Source organism: Python bivittatus, unplaced genomic scaffold (assembly GCF_059951505.1).
Source record: "Python bivittatus isolate LINGU-HERP-01145 unplaced genomic scaffold, Pbiv_v1 ctg000480_np1212, whole genome shotgun sequence".
Classification (NCBI taxonomy): Eukaryota; Metazoa; Chordata; class Lepidosauria; order Squamata; family Pythonidae; genus Python; species Python bivittatus.
This window is the reverse complement of record NW_028277075.1, coordinates 22,824,880-22,843,645: the sequence shown is the minus strand read 5'-3', so window position 1 is coordinate 22,843,645 and position 18,766 is coordinate 22,824,880. Positions and strand designations below refer to the sequence as shown.

Here is an 18,766-nt window from a genome sequence, read left to right as displayed (position 1 = left end):
TATTAAGGAACACTAATTGCACTGTAATATTTGAAGAAGTACCAATATGCACAGTAGACTGAATATTCATAGATAACAGTCTACCTTATTAGATGAATAACTGGGAAATAACAAATAAAGCTACAGTTTTGCCAGGCAGTTATCAGAACTTACTTCGCTAATTTTGATATCAGCAAATGGTAACAAACAACAACAACAACAACAACAGAAACTTATCAGATTTAATATTCCTGAGACACAACTGGAGAATACAGGAGGCAGTTGAAAAGATACTTTTTTCTAATGATCTCAGCACATACAAGTGTACAGAATAAGAAGTGGAAAAAAAACGTTGTCCCCTGAGCATAGCATGTTGATTTTCTTTTATCACAGGGTCACTATCAAAAGATAATATTCTCATGCACTATGTTTTGAATAGCATGAACACCAGTTGAGGTTTTAGGAAAGGAACTCAACCTGTGATGATTAGTATCACTGTCTTCTGACCAGTGCAGAGCTGTAAAGTTGTGACTGAGCCAAGAGCAGCTGCTAGGAGGCATGTCTTGTCTTCCAAACTCCTTGGGGAGCCGGTTGCCAAGGGAGAGAGGCTGCTATGAGAAGGGCATATATTCTTTTATTCCATTAAGTCTTGAGAATCATTTATTCACCTCCCCCCCCCCCCCAATATATGATTGCCTCCTGGTAGTTCCAGGGAAAAAAGAACTCCTCTAAACTAAAAAAAAAAAGTATAACTAGTGTCAAATCTCAGCTCTCAGGAGTGCCTTTCAAATTTTCTGTCTTCCTACTTTAGATGCACAGTGTTCTTCCACCCAAAACCCCTTATAATGTGTTTGTGTGCTGTAATCACTGAAGTGGTTCTGAACTTTGTCTATTGAGAACTCTGAGTTTCTTTCATATGCGTTGGACACAGATACATGCATTGTATAAGGCATTTTCTACTTCCATCACTAAATTGTATCTATTCTCTCACAGTTCACATCTGAATATCCATGACTTCCTTTTTCCCCTTATGTATTGTTGATCATGAAGTGCTATGACATTCAGATGATATGAAATCTCTCTCCTCCAAGTGACTGGCCAAAAGCAAATACAACTGCACTGGAGGTTGAGGTCTCCAATAAAGCACAGTTGTTGATTCTTTTAGCTTTGGGAAGAACAGAAGAGACAAAATGAAAATGAATGTAGGGAGGAACTGGACAGAGCCCTATAAATTGTGGTTAGTGACAGCAGCTACTCCTAAAGGAGATGGAGATTCAGTCTTATATCAACAATAGCTGGGACATCAATACACGAAATTAGATACTAGTAGGATGATGGGAAACTCCTGCTTATAGGAGATCAGTCATGCTTGGATACTTGGAGGCAATTGCTTGTGTCTTCTGAAGTTCTGAATGGTTGCCAAAAATATAAGATGGATATAAGATGGATACATGTTATTGATTAGTCAGTTGATTGTATCAAAGCATGGGCATCAGCCATAGTAAGATACAATAAATGAGATAAGGTGAGATACAGTAAAATGAGATAAAATAGACTACAGTAAGATAGAATAAAATAAAATATAATGAGGTAAGATAAAATAAAGGTAAAGGATTAAGATAAAATAGTATAAGATAGAATGAAGAGATACATAGTAAGATTAATATTAAAATATAAAAAAGGAAAATATAAAATATAAAAAAGGAATATAAAATGGGAGTAGACAAAGCCTCAAAATGAAGGTTAGTATCTTTGGCATTCTGGTGCTTTTGTGACCCATATTTTTCTATAACTGCCATATGGCATTTATTTAGGGAAAAACCACATACTTGATACCTCTCACGTTTTATTCAAACACTTCTTCCTGGACTGTCCCAAAACTGGATGAAAAATAGACTTTCATACCCTCCATTTCATAATCAGTTTTTATCTTATGACAAAAGGACTTCAGAAAATGTTGAATCCTCTTTCTTCATTTTATTGTGCTTGTTAAAATTCAAACAAAACAAGACAAAAACTAAAAACTACCAAATTAAAAAGTATAATAAATAACAGATGTGAAGCAAAGAAAAGAAAATCCAGAATGTATTTGTATATATGCGTACATAAACGATCTTAAGAAATACAAAACTTTTAAACATTTAGTAATTTAAGTGTCTTGACATTGCATCAAGATCCTCCAGCACCCACCTTTTTGAAATCCAGTTTCATATGTATCTTATTAATTTTGTCCACATTCCTTTAAAAATGTACTTTCATCTTGCATTCAGCCCTGGCTATATACAGATGGATTATATCCCTATTAAAAGGATTCACAGCTGGCTTGAAAACTTTATTTGAAGAGTGCATATGAATAATTCCTCCTCAAACTAGAATAAGGTATTAAGTGAGATGCTGCACTGTTAGAATTTGAGTCCAATATCTCCTCATTATTTCTATAATGATATGGATAAGAAGGTGGAGGGAATCTTTATAATATTTCAAGGTAAAGTTTGAAATGAGTGATTAGTGCTCTAAGACATAAATTAAATTCCAAGTGAACTCCATAGATTTTAGAGTGGCTGAAAATTCCAGAATTGAATTTAACAGAGACCAACACAAAGTTACTCACTTGGAAAAAGAAACTAAATGCAAAGATGCAGGAAGGCAGATACCTGTAAAAAGAATTTCAGAATTATGGTTGACTGAACCAGACTGAATGCAGCAGTATTATAAGCACAATTTTAGTAGCATCAATGTAAGCTAGATACCAAATCTCGGGAAGTAATGGTTCCACACTACTCTGTCCACACTCCCCTGCCTTGAATCTGTGACTACCACTGGCCATTGTATTTCCTCAGAAAGATTCAGATGAACTAGAACAGGTGCAAATGAAGGCAACACGGAGGACTCAGGGTCTAAAAACCAATTCCTATGAGGAGGGAGTGAGGGAACTGGGTATGTTTAGTCCTGAGAAAAGAGGACAGTGTGAGTCATGGAGGAGGGGGAATATGATAGCACTCTTCAACTATCTGAAAGGATTTCATGGAAAAGAAAGTTAAAACCTGTTATTTCCCATCCCAGAATGCAGGATTCAGAATAAGTCAAAGAGAAGCGGATTCCAACCAAATGCCAGGAAACACTAACAGTAAGGACAGATTGATGGTAGAACCTGTGAACTAGAGAAGGACATGACCTTCCCTTCACTCAGTGTCTTCAAGTAGAAGCTGAATAGAGATTTTTCAGGGATGCTTTAATTTAGCTTTTTCATTGGATGGGGGTTGGACTCAAAAGGCTAAATAGTCATTTCCAGCTGTGTGATTATGTAACCTCAAAATAACAGTAAAATAAATTTTAAACATGCAAGCCCAGTAACATAGTGGCTTGTGATATGTATGAATGAATGGTGTGTGTGTGAGAGAGAAACTGTTACCACATCAGAGGTAGGATTTTTTTTTTTTTTATGGAAGCAGTAGTAATAGTCCACAATATTTTATCCTAGGCAAAATTTGGGCAGATCAAGTGAAATATCAGTACCAAGTCCTCTGTTTTCACAGCTGCCTAGAAGCAGACAGAATAAACAGTTTATTCTGACATACATCAAAGCAAAATATATGTTGGAATTCTGTAACTGGAACTACCAAAGTAATTTGGTTCTTTTTAAAAAAGAAGAAAAGTTGCCTGGGAGTGGAAATTAGGGCTATGGTGTGTGGGAGATGGAATGAACATTTTGCCCTTGATGAAAAAATCTTGATGAAAATCCTCCAGCTTAAATCACTATCTTGAGACTGTGATTAAGAACAGAGTGGAAGTTTTTAGGGCCTGTATACTTTCCCCCTCAATCTCCCCACCAGCTCTTAGATATGGAGAGGAAAACATCTGATTTCTAAAATTTCCACCTTCATTGCCCATAGCAGCTTGGACTCTTCCTTTGGATCCAGATATGATATGGAAGAAAAAGAGGTAGGTCTCTTCTCTATGACTCCAGCCCGACCTGATCACCATGGCCCTGCTTCTTAGGTCTTTCATTGCACAAAAATGATTCTGATCAGAACAAGAAAGTTTTCAAAGTGTACAGCCACATCATTATCCTGTGTAGACACTAACACTGAGGCACTGGTGGTTACTCTAAGAGAGGAGTGGGGAGACCTACAACTCTATGTCTGCGTATGATTCTAAGCTTACTTTCAAGTGCCCTTGGGAAGACAGCCATTCAGGTTGCTGGGGAAAGGTGGAAGGGCATTAGGAAGAGAAGAGGATGTTTAAAAGGCAGTGAAAAATTAGGGTTTTCAGAAAGAGACATCTGAAATTATGTCCCTTTTGAGCTTTGGCTCTGTCCACTTCTTGCTTAAGTTTAACCAGCTATTGACATATGCTCCCCTCAGCACAATAAAATGAGCAGTGGTAGAGGAGATAAAATAAAGAGTTCAAAAACACAGACAGCACTTCAATAAAATTTCTAATGAGAAAAATGCCAAACTAAAGCAAAGACTCTGAGCAAACCATAAGATGGCATTGGTCTATTGCCTAAGACCTATGGTCATTGAACGTGCATAGAGAAAAAACACATCAGAGGCAATATATATCAGAGATCATAAGGCTTATACATTCCAAAATAAAATTAAAAATAAATTTAATCTTCTAGCTCAAATTTGTTCCATATTCTTTAAGAGATAAACTGATCCTGCTTGTTTCCCTGGATTTTCCAGTTTCTAGATTCCATCATTTCACCAGTGGTGCAGGAACAATGATCCATAGCTCCTTTTCCTAGCCCTGGTATGTTGCTTCTCCCTTGGATTAAACAAACAAACAAACAAACAAACATGCTTTTCCTTTGCAGAAGGGAAAAGGCTGGGACAATCTCCTTTTGCTACATGTTAAGATAAGTATCTTTATTCAGAAGATGAATAAAGGGCCAATCTCACCTCTGGAGGGATGATGGTCCAAAAGGCGGGTGCTGAGGCAGAAAAGTCTCTCCTCCTGGGTCCTGTTAGATGACATGCCTTCATGAATGGGACCTGCAACACACGCTTTCTGCTGGACCTGATGGGATGGGTAGATGTGATCAGAGAGAGGCAGTCTCTCAAATACCCCAGCCCCATGCCATGTGTGGCTTTATAGGTCATTACCAGCCCCTTGAATTGAACCCAGAAGCCAGTTGGTAGCCAATGTACCTTGTGAAGCAGAGGTGTAACATGTGCTGATCTAGGCGTGCACGTAGCTGCCCATGACACTGCATTTTGCAGCAGCTGAAGCTTCCGGATGCTCTTCAAGGGCAGCCCCATGTAGAGTTCATGACAGTAATCCAGTACAATAATAATACAATATATACCTGCTAAGTAAGATGTTTGGTGCTAACTTATGCAATGCTTTTCCATGAGGGGCTTATTTGTCCCACTATGGTCTTTGTTTGTATTCTTCTATTTTTCCACTAGTATTTGCATGGTTCAATGAAATACAGTCATTTTCAGCTCCTGCTTTCACTCCTGGATTGCTCTAAATATTTCAGATTTCATGGTCATGCATGATACCATGGTGTAACTTTTATTCATGAACTTCCCCAAGAACAGTTTGTTCCTGGATGTAAATAAATAATATACCAATCACATTATTTTAATAGCATTTTTAGATTGGCTTTATCTGAACTCGGATCATAGCATTTGCACTGACTGATCATTTTATTTGCTAGTTCCCATAGCTGTCAATTAGGAAAGCATGCTTAAAGTTGCACTTGCTACCACTAAACTGTAGCGTACCCCATTAGATAGGAGCCATTGCCTAGTCTAGATAGCTATGTACTACGCCATTTTTCATTTTTAAATCTTTATTGGTCCACCACAAAAAAAGTATCTCTTCTGCTTTGCACAGTTGTAAAATTATTTATGCAGAAGAAACTAATTCTTGGGAAAGAACTGGAAGCGAAATGCTTCCAGTGGTTAAGATTTCTCAGCCAAATACCACTTTGGAGTACTTTGTTGGAAGCACCTAATTAGAATACTACTGATTCTTGTCTGCTTAATCAAGCTACAGACCCAACATGTCTTTGCTGGATCTGCTCCTTCCACACTTCTCCAAATATGCAAGTACATGAGGCTTTAGAGCAGTTCTTCTGCCAAGAGCCTTTAAAACACTTTAAGAGAAGACGCAAGAAGTTCTTGAGCAACTGAATGCATTGGATCCATATCAGTTGAATCTTCTTCCAATAGGGATTATTAGGTAGATGCTCTTGTTGGTTTATCTAGAAAACTCCGTAATAGTTTCTTCATGGATATTTCCAAATCTCAAATCATGTTTTTTTTAAAAAAAAAATAGCTGGATGCTTGGTGACCAATATAGCAATAAGTGAAATTCTTATTACTATATTGGTCACCATATTTAGAAAGAATTTATTTAGATTAGTTCATGCTGATACTATGCTTTTTTCGCTTGTATTCTTAACTCATAATTTGGAATGTAATTTTCATTGCTTTCCTTAGTTTGGGAAAAGGAGGTGGAGATTTCTAGAAAAGAGGGAGGAAGAGATTGTTCCAGAAAGGGAAGGTTTCGAGAATTTTTTTAAGTGAAGAAGTAAAAAAACTTTTTCCTTGGGACATCACAGAATGATTTCCCTCCTCACATTTTTTAAATTTTATTTTATTTTAAATATTTGTATGGCCACCCATATTGTATAAAATAACTCCAGGCAGCTAACAACAAATAAACAGATTAAGAAATCCAAAAAATTAAAGCCACAGAGCGCCATAGCAACCCCATCACAGCACCACCTCCCTCTTGACCCAGCACTGGAGGGAAAAGCCAGGCCTTGGGGGCCTTCCAGAAAGCAAGGAGGGTAGGGCCCCTCTGTACCACAGGGGGGAGGCTGTTCCACAAGGTAGGGACAGCTCTTTGAAAAGGTTTGCTTCTCAGGTCCCACCGAATGACAGCATTTAAGAGAGGGGACCTGGAGTGAGCCTACTCCATCCAATCTAGTGGAATAGTAGATGTCCTCAGGGAGAGGCGATCTTACAGATAAGCTGGCCCTGTGCCATATATAGGGCTTGAAGGTGACAATCAGCACCTTGAATTGCACTCCTCAAGCAGGAAAAGTGAGTCCAGGAGGACCCCAAATTGCACACCAACTCTGTCCGGGGGAGTGCTACCCACTGGATAGAGGGAAGATCTGCTTCCAAGGCAAACAGAACTTGAGCCCAGGCCAAGAAAGTAATTTGTGAAAATGCTTTAGAAGCTTCCCTACCCCAATTCTCATGAAGATGAAAGAGAGAGGAAAGGAAGCACTTTCTTTGGTTACTATAGCTGTTCTACTAAAGGTCACTTACATTTGCATGATGTCTGTTTTTTACTCTAGTCTACCTGGTAGGGCTGATGCTGCTCTCTAGATCTGGGGACCCCAAAACCCAGAGCCACTACAACTTGCTAGGGTCGAATCATAGCCAATTCCTCCCCATTCAGACCCTCACAGCCTCCAGGCAATGAGTAAGCCTCTGAATGGCATCACTTGTCCAGCTTGGGGGGGAGATGTATAACTGAGTATCATTAGTGTACTGATGACACTACACCCCATGCAACTGAATGACCTTACCCAGACGCTTCATGTAGATGATAAATAGGAGAGGTGAGAGAACTGAGCTCTAAGATATCCCATCCCTTCTTTAAAGACAGAATGGTACCTTTTAAATAATCTCTGTATTTAAAGAGATTACATATGTATTAAGAAAACATACCAGTATGCACACCTCAGGTAATGTACGTATCACAGAAATATCAATGGAAGAGTATTGGTTCCAGCATTTCTCCCCAAATTTCTTAGCTACTTCTAATTTAATTTATTTAAAACATTTAAGTTGCAGTATTCAGGATTTACAACAGATTAAAAAAACCCTCTAAGCAGAAATTAGTCCATTAGTCCATCAAGTAAACTAGCACATAGAGCAGTAAAAACAAAGGTAGATGCAAGAAACAAAGCAAACACACACAGAAAGGATCCCCTAATAGTTAATTAGGGGATCATTAATTTAGTAGGTCAAGACAATAATTCATTTAGTAGGTCAAATCCTGGATTAAACCATCATGACCAGATTATCATAAAATAGGCGAGAAAAGGCAAAATTCTGTGGAATTAGGGGATTTTCCAAGCATTGCCTGGCTGTACAGAAGGCCCTCTGCTACATCCCAACCAGCTGTGATTCAGCCTTTGTCTGAACAAATCACAGGAAGCAGGCAGGCCTGCCTGGGAGGTGATGAGCCGTTCTAATTGCACCAGGAAAAGTGTTTATCCAACACTGATGTCAGACTACGTTATTCCTGTTGGTGGGAAAGCATTCGTGCCTGCAGAGGAGCATTCCTGAGATCAAGAACCTAACCTGAGCAATGATTAATTTAACATGTTTTATACCTAAAAGTGAAAAGAGATTTATTTAAGAGAATGCATGATAGGGATAGGCAAAGCCTAACTAACAGCGTCAACAAACAAGAGCTTCAGATCTGGCCCCAAATTATAACACAAAAAACAGAGAAATAAGTAATAATTACATAAAGTAAACAAGTCGATGTATCTATGCAGGTATGTGATCTGGTCTTTGTAAGGACTGTATTGTACTGCAGGCAATGTAACAGAGGGACTACTTGGTTTATCAGCCTTGAATGGAATGAAGTGGAGGCACTGGCTTTAAACAATGACAGATGGATGGGCTTCTGACTAGCTTGGCTGCATCTATTATCTTTCTCTGCTCTACTAGGCCCAGCACGATCATTTTGGCTTGCTGAAAGCACTTCTGCTTATAGTTTTGTAGACTGCTTTATGTTGGCAATGGGATGCCGCACGATAGTCTGGAAAGAGAAAGGGTATGCTCACTGAAAGAGATAAGCAAGCAGAGGGACAAAGCTGGGCAAGAAAAGATAAAGGTTTGTTCTTCAGATTGTTATAAATGGAAGAGATTTAAGGGGGGGGGAGATTATTGTACCATATGTCACTACTACTCACCATACATAAAATGCTTTCAGCAATATAAGCAGAGCTTTTTCCACAGCTTAACTGTGCATCTGTTTAGAAATTGATCAGAGAATAAATAACTCAGGGAATGGCCCATTCCGCTGCTATGTTATCCCAATGCTCCCTTTATCCTCCAGACTGAAGAAAGTGATCTTTTCCCAGGCTTCTAATGGCCAGCTGAATTCGGAACAGATGGTTGACGTGGGTGTGAATTTTGAAAGTTCTCTTGCTACCATTTTAATTCCCAAGGGCCAGGTTGGGGTAGCATTCTAGAAAGATGTGTGCTAGTTTTATCCATCAAGGATTATGAACCAGGGTGGATGATGATGGTGATGATGCTCTTTTCAATGTTTGACTGGGTGCCTCACACAGAAACATAAACTACAAGTTTCTGCCCTAGAGAATTTACAGTTTAAACTTAGGCATTGGGATTAAAGTGGGGAGGAAAGAAGGAACAAGAAAGGAACATACAAAAGAGATTTGCATGATGGGGATGAAGGCTTGCATATAGATTGCACTGAGGAGGAAATCCAGCCATCTCTGACCATTTTCTCAATCAGTGTAGATAATTAAGGAAGGAAGGATTAAAGGGGCATTGTTTGAGATATTGTACAAAACACATTAGAAAGAAGAGACAAAATAGTTTTCACTATATTTCTTACTTAAGGACAGGTCAAGGATCAGGAAGGTAAATTTAGATTCACTGCTGTAAGGGCAGTTCTGCAATGAAACAAATTGACCAGAGGAGCTGTGGTATCTCTTTAAGCAGAGCTGTTCCAAGGAAATAAACTGGAGAGGCATCATTCAGAAATGTTTAGTTCAAACCTGTCTAATAATGTGTAACTCACCATGCTAAGCACAGCAAACAAGCCACAGGGGGCATGGTGGTTAGGCTGCATTGCATTTGGATCTAGAATCAAATCCAAAACTCATCTGATGTCCTTGAACCAGGTCTTTTCTCTCTATCTAACCCTTTTGGCTGATAATTAGTGGAGCACCAGTGCCTGCTTTTTCCAAGGTCCCTACAGAAAAGATGGAATATAAATATACAGTATCAGATGCTTGATAACTCCGAGATCCTTTGGAACTTACTCATAAGTAGATTTGCCAGTAAAAAGCCTTTCAAAATAGTCGTTTCCTTTCCTTTCCTTTCTTCCTTATAACAAACCTTAGCCTTCACTCAAGCTTTAATGAAAAATAGCATCAATTTTCCTGAGACTTTACATGGAAGAAATAAATAAACTTGATGTAAGAATTTGCCAGGTGCACTTATCACAGAGTGTTATCTGTTGCTTGACTAATTTGTCATTTTGTTCAGTGCAGCAGAGAATTGTTTACAGGGGCATTCCTTCCATTCAAAAGCAAGCAGTAGCTTGTAAAAGTAAATTTAAAGACCTCCAGGTCTATTTTCAAGGTAGTTTTGCTCTTGTCCTTACAAGTAAGGATATGTCTCTGGCATAAAAGAGTATTTGATAGAACAGCTTTTTTAAAATTTTATTTTAGCATTCCCATTACATCTGTAATTTTTACTTTTCCAGCAAACAATTGGCCTACACATTTTCCCGAAAGATGGAAATGTTTTATCTGTGTAATCATGCTTGGCTGATAGGAGATCTGTAAAGCATTAAGACTTGAGATTTCAAAAAGGCAAGAAGCATGTTTACTGAAATTGTTGACATCAGATGTGTTTATTCTTGTTAGATCTCCTTATTGATAATCCATGCCTAAACATTCATCTCCATTGATCATAAAACAGATCTGCTACAGCTGTTGGGCTGGATTGCAGTCTATCAGTTGAAGAAACCCTGGCAAACACAGAGAGTGACTATTAATGATGCAATGGCTGTCTGCCTCCTCTGGCTCACAGCCCCTTTTGTTTGGGCTTCTACAACGTGTTGTTTTTCCATATCTGCTAGTTAAATCCCATTATTTCCAAGTGCATTGACTCTCAGAAGAACAAGACCTGATGGTCCTGGTTTACTGATAGTTTCACTGTATTGGCGGCACTAATTGGCATTAGTTGCTAAGGCAACATCTCTGGACTTCATTGCAGCTAGTGATCGACTTCGGGCAGGGGTCAGTGATCCAGAGTCGCTCCAAATCCCTGTCAAGCATTTCAGGCTGAACCGCTTCCCTCATGCATTTACTTGAATAGCTGCTCACTGGGGATTCTCTAGACAGGCAGGAGAAGACAAAGTCTCTGAGACCAACATAAATGTAATCTGGATTGACAATTTTGTTCACAATTAAAAAGGGAGGTCTATCTTTTACATCCAAAAGGCATTGTTCAGTGCTCGCCTTGCTTAGTGCTCTGTGGCCTGAGGCATTTTTCTCTCAGTCTGTGTCAAGGTAAGTTGGATGGCCATGTGTCCTGTTTCACAGTGTATTGTTTTCTCTGCGAGGGTCTATTAGCCCTCTATTTCAGACCCATGAACTGGCATCTATGGATGGATTTCACCAAATGCTTAAGATGTACTTTTTCACCCAGGCATTTGGTTTGTGCTGATGGTGTTTTGCTGATTACTAGCACTGGTTTTAATTTTTGTTATCCTGCATTTTATTCAATATAATTTTGTATGAAATATGATATATATATTTTATTTAACCACAAGGTCAAGAATAAAAATAATATAGAATTATGGATGCTGTACTATAGATCCCTAAGGAACTCTGACTAAGGATTATTTTGCGCAGGCCACTATAAGAGTCCCTCTCCCTCTCCCTGTCTTTCTCTTTCATATATGGAAGAAATTTCATATGAAAGAAATTGGGGAGGAAAACCAGGGCATAACTGAACTGTGGGCAAACTTCTGATTCTGAAAACAGTTTTTTGGACTGGATATTGGGCTCCCTTCACTCTTAAGACATTGTTTTGCACCTGCCTTCGATGGTCTAGGCCAGTGTTTCTCAGCCTTAGCAACTTTAAGATGTGTGGACTTCAACTTACAGAATTCCCCAGGCAACATGGCTGGTGGGGAATTCTGGGAGTTGAAGTCAACACGTCTTAAAGTTGCCAAGGTTGACAAACACTGGTCTAGGCCAAGACTGCTTAACAATAATGAAGGGAGATCAGGGAGGCCTTGAATTACTATTCATTAGATTGAGCATGGGCACAGGTAACCTGTTCACAGCCTGCTCCGTTGTTGGTTTCTATTTAAAATAGAGTACACAGCTTCAAATATACATCTATACATATATGTTGTTTATATGTGATCCATGTCCTCTTTTTGATGACACCTTCCTTTTTGGGCAGTAATCTATAAGTGAACATAACAGGACTAAGAGAAATTAGACCACAATTTCCCCACTTTATATGTAAACAGAACAGACTCAGAACTACACAAGCATAGTTACTCACAAACATAGTTACTCGCATCATGTCTAGTCTGGTCTTGAGCTAAGATAGAGAGCTCTTCAGTAACTACTGAATCACTAAAGACCATTCCAGGGTCAGGGGACAAAAACTTCTATGTTGATGTCAGTCCCAGCAGTTATTTATTTTAAACATATTCCCTTTGTTATAGAGCCAAGATAATGGGATCAGACTATCTGATGGAAGATGTGTGAAAACCACAGGAACGCTGTTAGTTGGATGGTAAAAGAACCATCTGTTTGTTCCATATCCACAAAGCACCTCCCTGGAAAAGATCTTGCGTCACTAATGGCAGAATGGAAAGAGATGATCAGACAGCATAGGGAGAAGGCCGGAGCTTGTCCAAAGCATTTTGTCACAAGTAATGTGCACAACCCAAGGAGATGCATTCCAGGTACTTTGCATGATATCACAAGGATATTCTCCCCAATAATGTGTAGCAGTATTCTGGGAACACAGTGTTTCTCTAGCACTCTAAAAAAATGCATTTCCAAGTGCTGAATCTGTGTCTGTGTGAACATTGACTTCCTACATGGTTGAGAACTACAAATGGCTGACTTTCTGTGAAGCTACAGTTGCTGAGAAGTGTCCCTCAGAAATTATTATGAGTCCTAGACAACTCTTTCCATTTTCAGGCATAAACTTGGTTAGACTTTGGAATAGAAGATGTCTAGAACCGAGGAATGGTCTCATAGGTCATTGCAATGGGGCAGTGCCTGTATGTAGACAGTCTACAACTAGGGCTAAGCAATATGTATTGATTAATCAATAATTATATATGAATGGGAAAGTTCCTTCTGGCCTCATATCTGATCTCCATGCAATGATGATTCCTTATGTACAGCATTTACAACATTTACATAGTTTATTTGCACCTAGACTATAAGAATAGCCAAATATATCAATTTCAGGTTTTTTTCAGTATCTCATTTTTCTGAGTCTGTCAAGTGTGGGGGTTTTGCAAATCTATCAAAATTAATTCATCAAGCTTGACATTTTTTAAAGATTTGCATTAAAATTATGGATTTTAGTGCACATTTTCCCAATGTACCTTTCTCTGTTATGTTGCCTACTTTTGCAAAGAATTCCCCAAAATTTAATGTATTTCTGTACATTTTGATGTATTTTTGTATGGGCTTTCTCTTAATGTGCAACTGTTAAAAACTGGTGAACTACTTTACAAAATTTAGAAATGTGAATTTTGAATGACAACTAAATTTAATTCTGTGTATTAGATGAATTCAGTTAGATAAATGTATACTGAACAGTCAATAATAAATTCAGATTCCCATTTTGACTACTACTATGCACTGTTTGTACAGTATAACTTTATACAGGGCTGCCCTTGAAGATGATTGAGAAACTGTATTTGGTCCAAAGGGTAGATATGCTCAGGATGACAGGATGAAGTAGGCTCAGCAGTGTTAAACATGTGCTAAGGTTGCTGCATTGGTTACTGTCATATCTCTCTATCAGGACAGGAGAAGAACAGCAGTATAGCAATTTTCTGTGGCCTCAGACTATAGTTTTCTGTGGCCTCAGACTAATAAGATTTATTAAGGAAAAGATTGAACCTGTTCAATAAAGTTTTAAAGCTCCAAAGGATGGAGGGCCTGGCTATGTAAATAACTGCCTTTCCTGATATGAACCTGCCCAATTGTTAAAATCTAAAGGAAAGGCTCTTCCAAAGATCTTCTGGTATCAGAACCTTGTCTTTCTGGCACATGAGAAAGGGGTCTTCTCTTGGGTTGTTCTCCCACTCCCTTGCAACACCTCTCTCAGGGTTTGGAAAATGTATAAAGATCCTTTTTATTTAATAATAATAATAATAATAATAATAATAATAATAATAATAATAGTAATATAATTATTAGAGGATTATCATACATTTTAAATTTTAAGATGTTTTTAAATTTCCTTAGCTGCCTTGGGTGCTTGACACAGAAAAAAGAGCAAATAACAATCAATCAATTACATAAATAAATAAACAAAAATGATTTCTGTTCCACAGTGAGGCTTTATAGAATGATCAACCGACCTGAAGAAGCCAAGGGTGAGGGCTAGCCCATGATCCAAATATCTTTTCTACATGTAGATTGTTTCCAGATTAAGAACATCCACACAGAAGTCTAATAACTATGCATAAGTGAGACCTGCATATGGCTTTGATATTAAAGAGTAGAAAAGGATGCATATTCCCCACCTTGCTTCAGCAAAATTGAAAAACTGGACCTTGAAGAAAATGAGTTCCTCATAGTTAAAACATTGCCGACACTATATAGCTGACCATCAGTCCTGCTGAGAATGCATTATCTTCAGAACTTAAACCAGATATGATTTATAATTTATTCAAAAAAGCTTGTTTTAAAAAAGCATGAAACTTCTGTTTTTGAATTTTGACAACGGTGTATCAAAACTAGATCCATCAACATTCTGTGAAATTGAATTTCCTGCATGTTGCTGAAAGTAATTGCTTCCATTTGTCATATCTAAAACATATGTCATGATTAGTTCACTTTGCACTTGTTCTGAATTTCTAAATTGCTTTAAAAAAGTAGAAATATAAATAGTACATTTCATTTATATAAAACAGTAGACAAAGTCTTCAACTTGGGCTTGATTAATTATATTGTTTAGATTTATCTTTATAAATTTACCGATCTCTTCGACGGTTGCTTGAGAAAAATGTGTAGCAAATGTGAGGTAAAATGTTAATCCCATCTTTCTAATTATATGTAATGGTACTATCCCTTCTGTAGGGACCATATGCTGAATGTTAGTTCCTGTGAGTTAATGAGTTGCTGTCTGTAACCTCTTCTCAAGTATTTTGGAATGCCTTCTTTTCTAAAAGCATGATGGTGACATAGAGTGAACTGAGGAAACTCCACTGAATTTGTCAGAGATTTAACTCTCACTTTCATTTCACTTTTTAAAACCTCACTTTATTCTTTTTTTAACCACTGGGGGGGAAAAATTCCATGGATAGATTAATTGGTGGATGATTCAGCCATCACAAATATGTCTTGCCCGAGCTATCTATATCTGATGAAGAAGTTCTGAAAACATGAATCATTCAGACAAACATAAGTGGAACCAGGATGCCAGACACATGATTTCTCAAGGACTATCACAAGCATTTAGACTTCAGCTAGCAGTGACTTCATTCTTGATCTAAGGTAGCTTTGTCCCACTTGCCATCCTTCAAATGGGCAGAGACTACAACTTTCAGAATTCCCAGCTGGACTATTATGACTGAAGATAATGGAAGCTGTAGGGCAACATCTGGAAGGCACCAAATTGGAGGAGGCTAGGGCACACTTTGGTACATGATCAGACAGTTACAAGAAACTAATTACTTACAAGAAATTATTTAAGAAAGAATTTTGCAATAAAATAGCCACAATAAGCAATAAGCACGTACATTAGCTTCATATTTAATATATGCATACATATGGAACTAACAAGTTAACATGGTTATGTGACAACTGAACATGAAAGAGCACCTCCCCTACTCACGGTGGAGACATCACTGCAGCCTGGTTCTGAGAATAGAGTGCAATTGGTTGCAATGAGGGTCTTTGGGTTCTGACAGAAGAGCCAGACTGGTCAATTGCAGAAGCTGCTGTTAGTGGGGCAGATCTGCTGGTGGAGGCAGACTGACCCTACCTGGACTTCTGCGAGGTAAAGTGCTTATCATAATAGATCACCCATAAGCCACACATCACCGTAGCTGCAATTAGAATACTCCTTCAAAAAAAAGGATCATATTATTTTCTTCCATTTTGGCATATATATCTGATCACATGTGTGGGAGGGAGGGAGGGAGGGAGGGAGAGAGAGAGAAATTTTCTTTCATTAGAAAGAAAGGCCAATATGTTCATTTATCATATTGAGTCAGTCTTTCCTTCCTGATCTGAAGTAAACTACTGATAACTAAAAAGGCTGTTATTGAATGAGCAGCTCATAATCATTATTCAGTCATTTGCTCTTTATCATTTCCTGAAATTCAGTTTATAACTTGTTTGTGGCAGCTGTTCTGATCCTAGGTCCCATTGGCCATGGTGACTGGGAGTGCTGGCAGTCAAAGTCCCAAACTATCTGGAGGGCATCAATTTGTGGAATGATTTAGGCAGAAGTTAAGCTAGATTGAATAGTAAAAAAAAGAAAAAAGAAAGGAAGAAAGGAAGAAAGGAAGAAAGTGAGAGAGAACCCTGCTCCCCCAAATAATGGAAAGCGATTTCACTAAAGCTGTTAGGAGAACTGAATAGATTCAATCACTAAAAGTCAAGCTCAACATGAAAATACTTTTATCTGTTTAAGAAACTCTGAGCATCATGTCCAAAAAGTGATCAAAAGGAAGATCCTTCCCTTGTGCTATAATTTTTGTTTTCCTACATTGTACTTACTGGAAAATGTGGTTGGAATTCTATTGTGGATTGCTGTAGTTCTGCAGTATTGAAACCATGTTCCCTGGAACACCAGGGTTCTGTGAGAATCATCCAGGGGTTCCACATGACAGTTTCTGTTAATATTGTATAAAATGTATTATTGCAACATTAACTGCAGCATTTTGTTCAAATAAAATGTATTACATGAAATATATTTGTAAATGGGTTCTGCACTGATTTTTCACATTGAGAAGGGTTCCTTGGGTATCTCAAATTTTAAGACTACTGCTCTAGTTCAATGGACAGAAGAGAGATTTGGATTAACTGGTAGATTTTTGAATGAATTGCACTAGAGTTTGATTCCCAATTATTTAATAATAGCATCAACAAAGTTACCCCATACTAAATTATACTCTACAATTAAAAACCTTCATTTTAAGGAGAGAGAATTGACCATTCCAAATTGAAATATGTATATAAGCAAATTCTTCTATTCCATGCCATGTCAGTTGTAAAGAAGCAAGTAGCACTCACTAATTCACAACTACTTTGATTCACAGCTAGGAAACAGTTTTTAGTCCACTTTATAGTTATAATCTGATGGATGATTATTATTTTATTATAAGTACTTTTATACTACTTAAATAATGTGAGTTTAAGCAGCTTACAGGCAAAATAAAACATTTAACATCTTACAATTATACATAATGCCACTATATAAATTAAACATAATTCAATAATTTACAAACTATAATCTTCCTAAAACCATAATGAACAGCGCCAGACACATCTTAACTGCTTAGTTATCACATCCTTAGTCCCTGAATGCTCTCTTAAATAGCCAAGTTTTCAACAGCTTTCTGAATGTTAATAATAAGGATGCAGTTCCTGTTTCTAAAGATAACTGGTTCCGCTTATTTCCATACCAGACAGTCGTGAGAACCCATGCTTGTAAAGACCATTTGGTGGGTGAACTTGACCTCCATTAGGGCATTCTGCCTGATTGCCAAATGCCAGCATTAGGAAACTATAGATACACAGAGGCTAACCACGCACCATTGTAATCAACCTCCTGCAAATTGCTTAAAGTTTTTTCAAGGTCTGTAGCTTTCTTCAATGGAGGGAATCCAGGTGTTTCCTCATTTTGAGACACCTGGAATATTGGATGTCATGGTCACTCATTCATCTTTTCCTTTAATCTCTCTCATCTCTTTGTGCAGACATCCATTGTCCTACTACAAGCTGGGCCTATTGGATTCTGCCCTATATACATTCCTATTGCCACTTGCCATGCCCCCCCACCCCAGGTGTCTGCTGGATCTAGCTCAGCTCAGACCAAGGTGTGGTAGAAATGATGAGGTAGAGGGCATAGCATCTTTAGGGTGGCTTAAGATATTCCATTCAATCAAGATACACTGTCCAGCAATATCTCCCTCCATAAATCCCTAAGCCACTGATACTCCCTGCTTTTCCCTCCCTATAGTTGTGTGTCTGAACATAGCCCATCTTCTATTATGGTGCCTGTGCCACAGTGATACTTTAGCATTCCTTGCTGGGGTCTGCTGAGGCCACATTCATTTTGTTCCCAGATTGTTAGAGGCTTGCATCCTTCCTTCTCCTGTCTATTATATGCTCCTGATCTCTACTCCAGACTGTAGGATCTCTTAGGGACTATAGTGTTCATGGTGCCTATTTCCACTGCCATGTAGCCCCACTCCACAATCTCTTTCCCTTTAGGGCTGGCTTGACACAACTGTATAACAGGACCAGGAATTCACGTATGATACCTTTGTTAGTGCTCTCTGTTGGTGGAGGTCATGTGGAACTCTGTCTGGGATACAGATGAGTGAGAAGATGAATGCTTCTGTGCTTGTTTCCAGATGTCCTGTGTAATGATAATCTTAGTTCTTGCATTGCAATACAACATGACAACATACATTGAGCTATTTCTGTGGAGAGACAGATGGCACAGACAATTTAGAAACTGGTTTTTAACACTGGTCTCCCCTTTGGGCACTGTGTGTGGGGTGGGTAAATCCACAGCCTGTAAGACCTTTC

The 18,766-nt window shown here is 38.3% G+C and overlaps 1 long non-coding RNA gene across 1 annotated transcript; it reads right to left on the bottom strand.

Annotated features, from left to right (window-relative positions):
* Positions 1-4,895: 4,895 nt before the first annotated feature.
* On the bottom strand, positions 4,896-18,664 carry LOC148214934 (uncharacterized). The gene is made up of 3 exons (XR_015796925.1): positions 18,496-18,664; positions 16,727-16,842; positions 4,896-5,001 (listed from the first exon to the last, which is right to left on the bottom strand). It is a non-coding gene; the product is annotated as an uncharacterized LOC148214934 (long non-coding RNA).
* Between the last annotated feature and the right edge of the window lie 102 nt (positions 18,665-18,766).